The following is a 10975-nucleotide window of genomic DNA, read 5'->3' on the forward strand; positions in this document are numbered from 1 at the left end:
AGATTGTTTTCAGGTTCTGGCTATGACAAAAAAGGCTGCTGTGAATATAGTTGAGCACATGTTCTTGTGGCACAATTGAGCACCCTTTGGATATATACCCAAAAGTGATATTACTGGGTCTTGAGGAAGGTTGTTCTTTAATTTTCTGAGAAATTGCCTTACTGACATCCCAAGGGGTTGTACCAGCTTGCATTCCCACCACCAATGCAGAAGTGTTCCCTTTACCCTACAACCTCTCCAGCATAAGTTGCCATCAGTGTTTTTGATCTTGGCCATTCTTACAGGTGTAGGATAGAATCTCAGAGTTCCTTTTATTTGCATTTCTCTGATGACTAAGGATGTTGAACATTTCCTAATGTATCTTTCAATCAGTTTAGATTCCTCTGTGGAAAATTCTCCGTTTAGGTCTGTACTCCATTTTGTTTTATTGGATTATTTGTTCTTTTGTTGACCAATTTCTTGAGTTCTTTGTATATTTTGGAGATCAGACCTCTGTCTGATGTGGGGTTAGTGAAGATCTTTTCCCATTCTGTAGGCTGTCATTTTGTCTTGCTGACCATGTCCTTTGCTTTACAGAAGCTTTTCAGTTTCTGGAGGTCCCATTTATTAATTGTTTCTCTCAGTGTCTGACTTGTATGACAAGAACTTTAAATTTTTGAAGAAAGAAATTGAAGAAGACAACATAAAATGGAAAGATCTCCTATGCTCTTGGGTAAATAGAATTAACATAGTTAAAATGGCAATCTTACCAAAACCAATCTACAGATTCAATGCAATGCCCATCGAAATCCCAGCAAAATTCTTTATAGACCTCGAAAGAACAGTACTAAACTTTGTATGGAAAAGCAAAAAACCCTGGAATAGCCGAAACAATTCTGTACAATAAACGAACTTCTAGAAGCATCACAATCCCTGACTTCAAACTCTACTACAGAGCTACAGTATTGAAAACAGCCTGGTATTGACATAAGAACAGACAGAAGGACCAATGGAACCGAATCAAAGACCCAGATATTAATCCACACACCTTCGAACACCTGAGTTTTGACAAAATGCAAAAAATATCAAATGGAGAAAAGAAAGTATATTTAACAAATGGTGCTGGCATAACTGGATATCAACATGCAGAAGAATGAAAATAGGCCCATATCTATCACCATGCACAAAACTCAAGTCCAAATGGATCAAAGACCTCAACATAAAGCCAGCCACACTGAACCTTATAGAAGAGAAAGTGGGAAGTACTCCTGAACACATCGGCACAGCAGACCACTTCCTAAATAGAACCCCATTGTTTTTAACCATTTAGAATTTTCTGAGGTTTAGTCCTACATTCAATCTCATGTATCTTCTGAGTCTCCAGACCCTCTTTAACTACCTGCCTGACCTATGAGTCTTAAATCAACTTCCGCTTTGCTTTAAATCTCTTACTCCATCTCACTACTTATATTTTTCTGTGAGCTTGCTTCTAGGCCACACTAAGTAACAATGTAGATGCTGAACCAGAGAGCATGACACTATTTTCTATGAGTTTCAAGAAAAATGGAAACTGGCAAGCTTGGGCTTAGCTTTCCTAAGGCAATTCTTCATTAAACACCAGGCTTTTATGCTGAAAAACAACAGCAAGTGTTTTCTTAATGCCACACACATGCAGTTCCCTGATCAACTGACTTAAGTTTGCTTTTCTGTTCTGCATCTTTTCTTGCACCATTTTCCCCTTTATATCTCTTTCCCTCTTTCTCCTTCTGCCTCTTTTCTCTCTCTATCACACCCTTGGGTCCCATTGACAATCCCTTCTCTCCCTCTGTTCAAATTACTGGAGTCTCTGATTCTTTCCAAGTTTGTATGTGTCCAACATTAGACTTTAGTATGTTCCCCCCATTGTTTCTCAACAAGAAGCTGCTTTCTGTCCATTTGCATTCCCAGACATGATTATCTGGGAGGTGCTGCTCGAATCAAATCCTGTCTTGGCTCATACCCCGTAGTCAATTTTTCCATCAAGACTCAAGTATTTTTGGCTTTCATAGTTTGGGTGATTTTGCTTATCCAATTTTTAGCTGATGAATTAGGCTAATATTTACCTTTAGAAGAACAGATGGAGGGTGTAAATCATCTAAAATGGATTTTGTGTCCATAGCCACCTCATCAATGTATAAATATATTGTGAATTCCTTGTGAGTTGAATGTTTCTTCTGTTTTAGGCTTTTATGATTCCCTCAGCAATCTGTGATAACAAGAAGTGGCCACTCTCACCATGTTTTATACTTGAAGTCCCACGGATCTCTCTTCTCCAATGGTACTGTTTAGAGAGGGTCAGGACAGGGTTATGTGTGAGAATACTCAGCATAAGCCACTAGAGGCATAATGGGGTGGCAGGAGACAAGTAGTGCATATGCTGAATGCCAGTTATGTGGTATTGTAATGTATTAGTGATAGTTTGGTGATTGCATTGTGTCGTCTTCTTTGAAAAGCTAGGAAGCCAGTGTTTTATTTTTCTGTTTCTCAGAGTATTGCATCACACATATGGTATTGGTCTTGACATCTTCAAGTAAATGTGGTAAAACTGGAAGGAACAACAGATGAGCAATGGAATTGATGAAAGGCATGCAAACAAAGACTCTTGTTTTTTGCTTTGTCAGAAGAACTGAACTGCTTTAGTGGGGGAACTTGAAAGGGTTTTTAATGGGCTTTAAAATACTAAATAATTATTTAAGTGGTGTATATGATCCGTTTTTGAGCATCCCTGTGGAAGCTGATGGAAAAACATTTAAAGTAGGTACATATGTATCACCAGGCTTTTTACCTTTATTTCATCTCACACCTCTTATTTTCTCTCCATGTCTCCTGGGGTCTCCTCTGTGCCTTGATTTATCTCCTATTACTTCCTCTCTCTGCCCAGAAGTCCCACCTATACCTCTTGCCTAGCTATTGGCCATTCATCTCTTTATTATTAAATTAATTACAGCAATGTATCTTCAAACAGTGTACAAATATTCCACAACACTTCCTTTCATGATGACTACAACTGTAAGTTGAAATAAGTCTTTTTCTCTTCTAGCTGCTTTTGGTAATTATGTTTCCCACAGGACATATATCTTTCTTACCTATGTTATTATTTGTCTATCTTAAATTTATCCTTATTTTCTATGTGTTTTAGGATATATCAGCTCCTCTGATAAATGCAACCTGGCAGATCATCTCTCTTTGGTCAGCTTTGGGGTAGTTAGTGGAAACTCAGAGGTAGAGAATAACTATGGCTTGTTTGTATAGGGGAGTCTAGAGTCATTTGGTGTAATCACTTCTTGGGTTCACAAATATAGACCAAAATGTATATTAAAAAGTACACATTACTGGATTTTGAAGACTTTGTTTTATAATGTGGTTCTGATTTTTACCAGCTAAGTGGCCATCCATCACTAAATTTGCAAAATAGCACATTCTTTCTCTATAAACTGAGAACTTAAATTACAATACTTAACTCACTGAAATTCTTTGAGTTCTAATAGGATTGTAATATTGTCTGCAAACTATAAATTCATATGTGGTAAGTTTTGGTTGCTGGCTAGTTAGCCTCATGCTCACAGTTGCTGGGTTTTACCTGTTACTTGCTCCCTGATGTTCAGTACAGGTTGCTGAGCTTTCTAGATTTCCAACTCTCCCCTTCCATGTCAGATTCAGTTTTGTTTTTTAAAGTCTCTCTGTAGGTAATACTCCCTTGTATCATTCCTTCAGGGTCCCAATTACAAAGAAGTGAAGTAAGCAGTGGTGGACTGGTCAGATAAACTAAGTTTTCCTGTTACTTAGATTTTAAGTGGGTAAGTGACCTGATCCAGCTAACATACATGAGCTTATTAAGAATACTCGGAAAGACAAGGTAATGTTGGCAATGATTGTATCCAAAGGTTTCAATGGAAGCCATGGGGTTTTTCTGGTGAACAGACCCTATTACTTCTGAGTTCCCATTGGGCAGTGTGTGAATGCATGTCTCACTGTGAATGGCAATGTCTAGGGAGAAACCAGGGACAGAAGCAAAACAGGTCTTCCTGTCTTCCCCCAGAGACACATACACACTCTCTGAGATAGTCAGTTCGTAAAGGTTAGGCTTAGGGCAAGTCAGAATCTTAACATTTGTCAATAAAATAGCGCTGCTTCTTAAAATAACTTTAAGATGTTTCTGTGCAAGTAACTTTCTATGGACATTTGCATCTATATATTTATATATCTGAAGTTTATCTTTGTGTAGAAGGTATATCTTTAGCTTAGGTATAGACATAAGCAAATACTCAGTAACATGCCCAAATATAAGTCATGAAACAAAATGGCAGAAGTCACATAACTTACAATATTTATGTCTCAAGGGTGGCTAAACTTAGCTGCAACATCTAATTTGCAGTGACGTCTTTCTTTAACGAGTTTTATAAGAGGGATGATTTAAGTCAGGGAGCAGCAGTGACTCATTCACATGGTGCCCAGTAGCTGAGCTAAGTTTAGAACACAAGGGATGTTAGTGCCTTCTGAAGCTCAGGTTTTTACTGTTAAGTCATTTTGCTCTTCCACACTGTTTTTGATTTTTAAAAAGAATCATTCACTTAGGTAAAACCAGAAACTTGTAATGAAATAGTAAAATACTCACTTTCCTTATTTAATTAGTTAACTTTAAATACCTGTTTTAGGTTCTATTTTTGGGTTTCATTCAATTTGGAGCTTATTTTGGTTTTTGCATGGTTCATAGCTTGAGATTTTATGAAGTTCAGTTTTGCCTTTAAGTTATAATTAAGGTAAAGTCCATTAGCAATTATATATGGGAATGCAGAGACAAATTTAAAGAGTAAGACATTTTTTTGCCTATAAGGAAGGAATAATGAGATGACTAATAGCACGCTGTTCAGCTTTCATTCCAAAATCATTAATTTAATACCTGAGCTAGGTTGGTACTAGAGCTACCAGAAAAAGAAAGATTATTTTCCAGGAGCCCATATATTTCTTGGAAGAATATGTAAATGTAAATAGATGATTATGAGGCAGGAAGAGCATTTTTAAAATTTATTTATTTCTTAAAAATTTCCACCTCTTACCTGCCTCCCTTTTCCCTCCCCCTCCCCACCTCCTCCTCCCCACCTCCCTCTCTAGTCTTAAGAGCAGTCAGGGCTCCCTTCCCCGTGGGAAGTCCAAGGTCCTCCCCCCTCCATACAGGTCTATAAAGGTGAGCATTCAAACAAACCAGGCTCCCACAAAGTCAGTCCATGCAGTAGAATAAAATCCCAGGGTCATTGTCCTTGGCTTCTCAGTCAGCCACGTTCAGAGTGTCCATTTTGATCACATGCTCCGTCACTCCCAGTCCAGGTGGCCTTGGTGAGCTCCCATTAGATCAGTCCCACCGTCTCAGTGGGTGGACACTCCCCTTGTGATCCTGACTTCCTTGCTCACGTCCTCCCTGCTTCTGCTCCTCATTTGGACCTAGAGAGCTAAGTTCAATGCTCCAATGTGAGTCTCTGTCTCTATCTCCATCCATCGCCAGAAGAAGGTTCTATGGTGATATGCAAAATATTCATCAGTATGGTTATGGGCCAAGGCCAGTTCAGGCACCCTCTCCTCTGCTGCCCAGGAAACTATCTGGGGACCTCTCCTTGGACCTGGGAACCCCTCTTGAATCAAGTCTCTTGCAAGCCCTAAAATGGCTCCCTTAGTTGAGATATATACTTCCCTGCTCCCATATCCATCCTTCCTCCCTCTCCCATCCCATTACCCCAAGCCATCCCCAGTCCTCCCTTTCTCCCTTCTCTCTAACCATCTCCCCTTACTTCCACCCTCCACCCCTCGTTCACTCAAGTTTGCCTGGCAATCTTGTCTACTTCCAATATCCAGGAGGATAACTATATGATTTTCTTCAGGTTCACCTTCTTATTTAGCTTCTCTAGGATCACGAATTATAGGCTCAACGTCCTTTAATTATGGCTAGAATTCACTTATGAGTGAGTACATACCGTATTCCTCTTTTTGGGTCTGGGTTACCTCACTCAGTAAAGCGTTTTCTATTTCCTTCCATTTGCATGCAAAATTCAAGATGTCATTGTTTTTTACCGCTGAGTAAAACTCTAATGTGTATATGTTCCACACCTTCTTTAACCATTCTTCTATTGAGGGGCACCTAGGTTGTTTCCAGGTTCTGGCTATTACAAATAGTGCTGCTATGAACATAGCTGAACAAATGCTTTTTGTAGTATGATAGGGCATCTCTTGGGTATATTCCCAATAGGGGAATTGCTGGGTCCTGAGGGAGGTTGACTCCCAGTTTCCTGAGAAACCGCCACACTGATTTCCACAGTGGCTGCACGAGTTGCATTCCCATTCCACATCCTCTCCAGCGTAGGTTATAATTGGTGTTTTTGAGTTTAGCTATTCTGACAGGTGTAAGATGGTGTCTCAAAGTTGTTTTGATTTGCATTTCCCTGATTACTAAGGAGGTTGAGCATGACCTTAAGTGTCTTTTGGCCATTCGAAGTTCTTCTGTTGAGAATTCTCTGTTCAGTTCAGTACCCCATTTTTTAATTGGGTTAATTAAAGTTTTAGTGCCTAGTTTCTTGAGTTCTTTGTATATTTTGGAGATTAGACCTTTGTCTGGTGAGGGGTTGGTGAAGATCTTCTTCTAGTCAGAAAATAGCCTTTTTGTCTTACTGACAGTTTTCTTTGCTTTACAGAAGCTTCTCAGTTTCAGCAGGTCCCACTTATTCATTGATTCTCTTATTGTCTGTGCTACTGTGGTTCTACCTAGGAAGTGGTCTCCTGTGCCCATGTCTAGTAGACTACTTCCCACTTTTTCTTCTATCAGATTCTAAGTGATCAGATTAATGTTGATGTCTTTAATCTATTTGGACTTGAGTTTTGTGCATGGTGATAGATATGGATCTACTTTCATTCTTCTCCAGGTTGACATCCAGTTATGTCAGCACCATTTGTTAAAGATGCTTTCTTTCTTCCATTGTATACCTTTAGCTCCCTTGTCGAAAATCAGGTGTTCATAGGTTTGTGGGTTAATATCCGGGTCTTCTATTCGATTCCATAGGTCGACTTCTCTGTTCTTATGCCAATACCAAGCTGTTTTCAATACTGTTGCTCTGTAATAGAGTTTGAAGTCAGGGATGGTAATGCCTCCAGAAGTTCCTTTATTGTATAAGATTGTTTTGGCTATCCTGGGTTTTTTGTTTTGCCATATAAACTTGATTATTGTTCTCTCAAGGTCTGTGAAGAATTTTGATGGGATTTTGACGGGGATTGCATTGAATCTATAGATTGCTCTTGGTAGAATTGCCATTTTTACTATGTTGATCCTCCCAATCCAAGAGCAAGGGAGATCTTTCCATTTTCTGGTATCCTCCTCAATTTCTTTCTTCAAAGACTTAAAGTTCTTGTCAAATAGGTCTTTCACTTCCTTGGACAGAGTTATCCCAAGATATTTTATGCTATTTTTGGCTATCGTGAAAGGTGAAGTTTCTCTGATTTCCCTCCCTGCTCCTTTATCCTTTGTGTATAGGAGGGCAACTGATTTTTTGGAGTTGATCTTGTATCCTGCCACATTACTAAAGGTGTTTATCAGCTGTAGGAGTTCTTTGGTAGAGTTTTTGGGGTCGCTCATGTATACTATCATATCATCTGCAAATAAGGAGTGTTTAACTTCTTCCTTTCCAATTCGAATCCCCTTGATCCCCTTATGTTGTCGTATTGCTATTGCTAGAACTTCTAGCACTATATTGAAGAGGTATGGGGAGAGTGGACAGCCTTCTCTTGTTCCTGATTTCAATGGAATGGCTTTGAGTTTCTCTCCGTTCAGTTTGATGTTAGCTGTCGGCTTGCTGTAAATAGCTTTTATTATATTTAGGTATGATCCCTGTATCCCCAATCTCTCCAACACCTTTATCATAAAGGGGTGTTGAATTTTGTCAAATGCTTTTTCAGCATCCAATGAAATGATCATATGGTTTTTTTCTTTCAGTTTATTTATATGATGGATTACATTGATAGATTTGCGTATGTTGAACCCACCCTGCATCTCTGGGATGAAGCCTACTTGATCATAATGGATAATTTTTCTAATGTGTTCTTGGATTCAGTTTGCCAGTATTTTGTTGAGAATTTTTGTGTCGATGTTCATGAGTGAGATTGACCTCTTTCTTGGTTGTGTCTTTGTGTGGTTTTGATATCAGGGTAACTGTAGCTTCATAAAAAGAGTTTGGCAATGACTCTTCTGTTTCTATATTGTGAAATAAACTAAGGAGTATAGGTATTAGCTCTTCCTGTAAGTTCTGGTAGAATTCTGCATTGAAACCATCTGGCCCTGGGCTTTTTTTGGTAGGGAGATTTTTGATAACAGCTTCTAATTCTTTGCGACTGACAGGTCTATTTAGATTGTTCACCTGGTCTTGGTTCATCTTAGGTACGTAGTATTTATCTAAAAAGATGTCCATTTCTTTTACATTTTTCAATTTTGTGACATACAAGCTTTTGTAGTAAGATCTAATGATTCTCTGAATTTCCTCTGTGTCTGTGGTTATGTCCCCCTTTTCATTTCTGATCTTATTAATTTGCGTGTTTTCTCTCTGCTGTTTCATTAGTTTGGCTAGGGGTTTGTCAATCTTGTTGATTGTAACATGAGGGAGCCTACTTGTTTGTGTTTTCTGTGCCTCCCAGTACCCCACAGCTGTTTAGTCCCAGAGAAAATCAACCACAGAGAACTCCGTAAGTTATAATGCTGATCGGCCCATTAGGTCAGGCTACTTATTTGCTGACTCTCACATCTTGATTAACCCATTATTCTGATCTATTTTAGCCATGTGGCTCAGTGCTTTTTTCAGTGGGGCAGCTTACATCCTGCTGCTTCAGTGATCTGGGCATGCGTGGGAGGAATCAACTTCCTCCTCCCCAGAATTCTCCTGCTCTCCTTGCATCATTTCTACTTCCTGTCTGGTTTCCCCACCTACACCTCCTGCCTGGCCAATCAGCGTTTATTTAAAACATGATTGAGAGAATACAGACAATTCTCCCGCACCACTTCCCCCTCTTTTTTTTTTTTTTAAAAAAAAAACAAAGGTAAACATCCATAGTCCATTTTTTGGGAATGTGGGCGTAGTATTCCAGGCTACTTCCAGCTGATGGGGGCGCTGATAATCTTATGGGGACCTAAAGAAAATTTAGAGTTATGATCAAGTCCTGACTGAAGTATCCTGTGAGTCTTGATCATCTCAGGCAGCAGTCTTGAATCTGTTCTGAATGAAGACCTCAGACATCTGGGCCATCTGTTCCTACCAGAGATTGCTCAGGTGGTCTCCCTTGGTCAAAGATGATTTTTCTTAACTCTGAATAAATCCAGAGCCTCTCATTTTCTGTGGAAACAAAAGCAAAATCTCTTCTCCAAAGTAACATGCCTTTTGACATCAATTTTGAAGCCAAGGTATTTTCAAAATACCTATCTTGGGTTAATTCTGCAGCATTTATAAGCAAATACCTTTTAGCAGCTGTTGCTCCTTCCTGAGCATTCAAACAATTTAAAGAGAGCATAATAGCGTACAGTATCAAGATTCTCTGTATATTTTCCAGCTTTACGTGACTTTATTTTAACCTCTATTTCTTTTATTTTTACTTTTACTTTTTGAGACAGGTTCTCTGTATATTTTTGTCCTGGAATAACTCTGTAGACCGGGCTGTCCTTGAACTCCCAGAGATCCGTCTGTCTCTGTCTCCCAGGCTACTCATTCTTTCTTTTTTTTTTTCCTCTGAGAACTTTAACCTATAGCCTGTATATATTTTTAACACAATGTAAGCCATTTAGAGGTTTTTTTACTCTTTGAATCTCTCTTTACTGTATATCTCTCTTTTTCTGAGCACATGGAAATTTGCTAAGGAATATGAAGAAAACAACAGTCAAAAGCTCTTGAGGCGTTTCAAGGTCCTTGCCAGGAAGCAAGCTGCAACAGTGTTTCCATAGTCCGGACTGCCTGCTTGAAAGAGTTAGAGTTTTCCCTAGCAGGACGGCCAGAAAGCCGACATTTTAAAACAGCACAGCTTTTTTCCTGCTATGGCTGAAAACCAAAATGTTTTACTCTAGTCTTTCCCAAGCTTTCATAGGCTTTCTGTGATGCAGTTATCCATGTTGGGCGCCATTCTGTAACATGAGTGGGGCCTGTTTGTTTGTGTTTTCTGTGCCTCCCAGTACCCCACAGCTGTTTAGTTCCAGAGAAAATCAACCACAGAACTCCATAAGTTATAATGCTGATAGGCCCATTAGGTCAGGCTACTTATTAGCTAACTCTTACATCTTGATTAACCCATTATTCTGATCTATTTTAGCCATGTGGCTCAGTACCTTTTTCAGTGGGGCAGCTTACATCCTGCTGCTTCAGTGGTCTGGGCAGGAGTGGGAGGATTCAACTTCCTCCTCCCCAGAATTCTCCTGCTCTCCTTGCATCATTTCCACTTCCTGTCTGGTTTCCCCACCTACACCTCCTGCCTGGCCAATCAGCGTTTATTTAAAACATGATTGAGAGAATACAGACAATTCTCCCGCACCAGTTGATTTTCTCCAAGAACCAGCTTTTTATTTCATTAATTTTTTGGATTGTTTTCTGTGTTTCTGTTTTGTTGATTTCAGTTCTCAGTTTGATTATTTCCAGTCTTCTACTCCTCCTGTGTGAGTCTGCTTCTTTTTTTTTCCAGAGCTTTCAGGTGTGCTGTTAATTCTCCAATGTGTGCTTTTTCCATTTTCTTTTATTGGGCACTTAGTGCTATGAACTTTCCTCTTAGCACTGCTTTCATAGTGTCCCATAGGTTTGAGTATGTTGTGCCTTTATTTTCATTAAATTCAAGGAAGACTTTAATTTCTTTCTTTATTTCTTCCTTGACCCAAGGGTGATTAAGTAGCTGACTGTTCAGCTTCCATGAGTTTGTAGGCTTCCTGGGGGTAGGATTGTCATTGAATTCTAAC

Source organism: Myodes glareolus, chromosome 27, assembly GCF_982192425.1.
Source record: "Myodes glareolus chromosome 27, mMyoGla1.1, whole genome shotgun sequence".
In the NCBI taxonomy this organism is placed as follows: Eukaryota; Metazoa; Chordata; class Mammalia; order Rodentia; family Cricetidae; genus Myodes; species Myodes glareolus.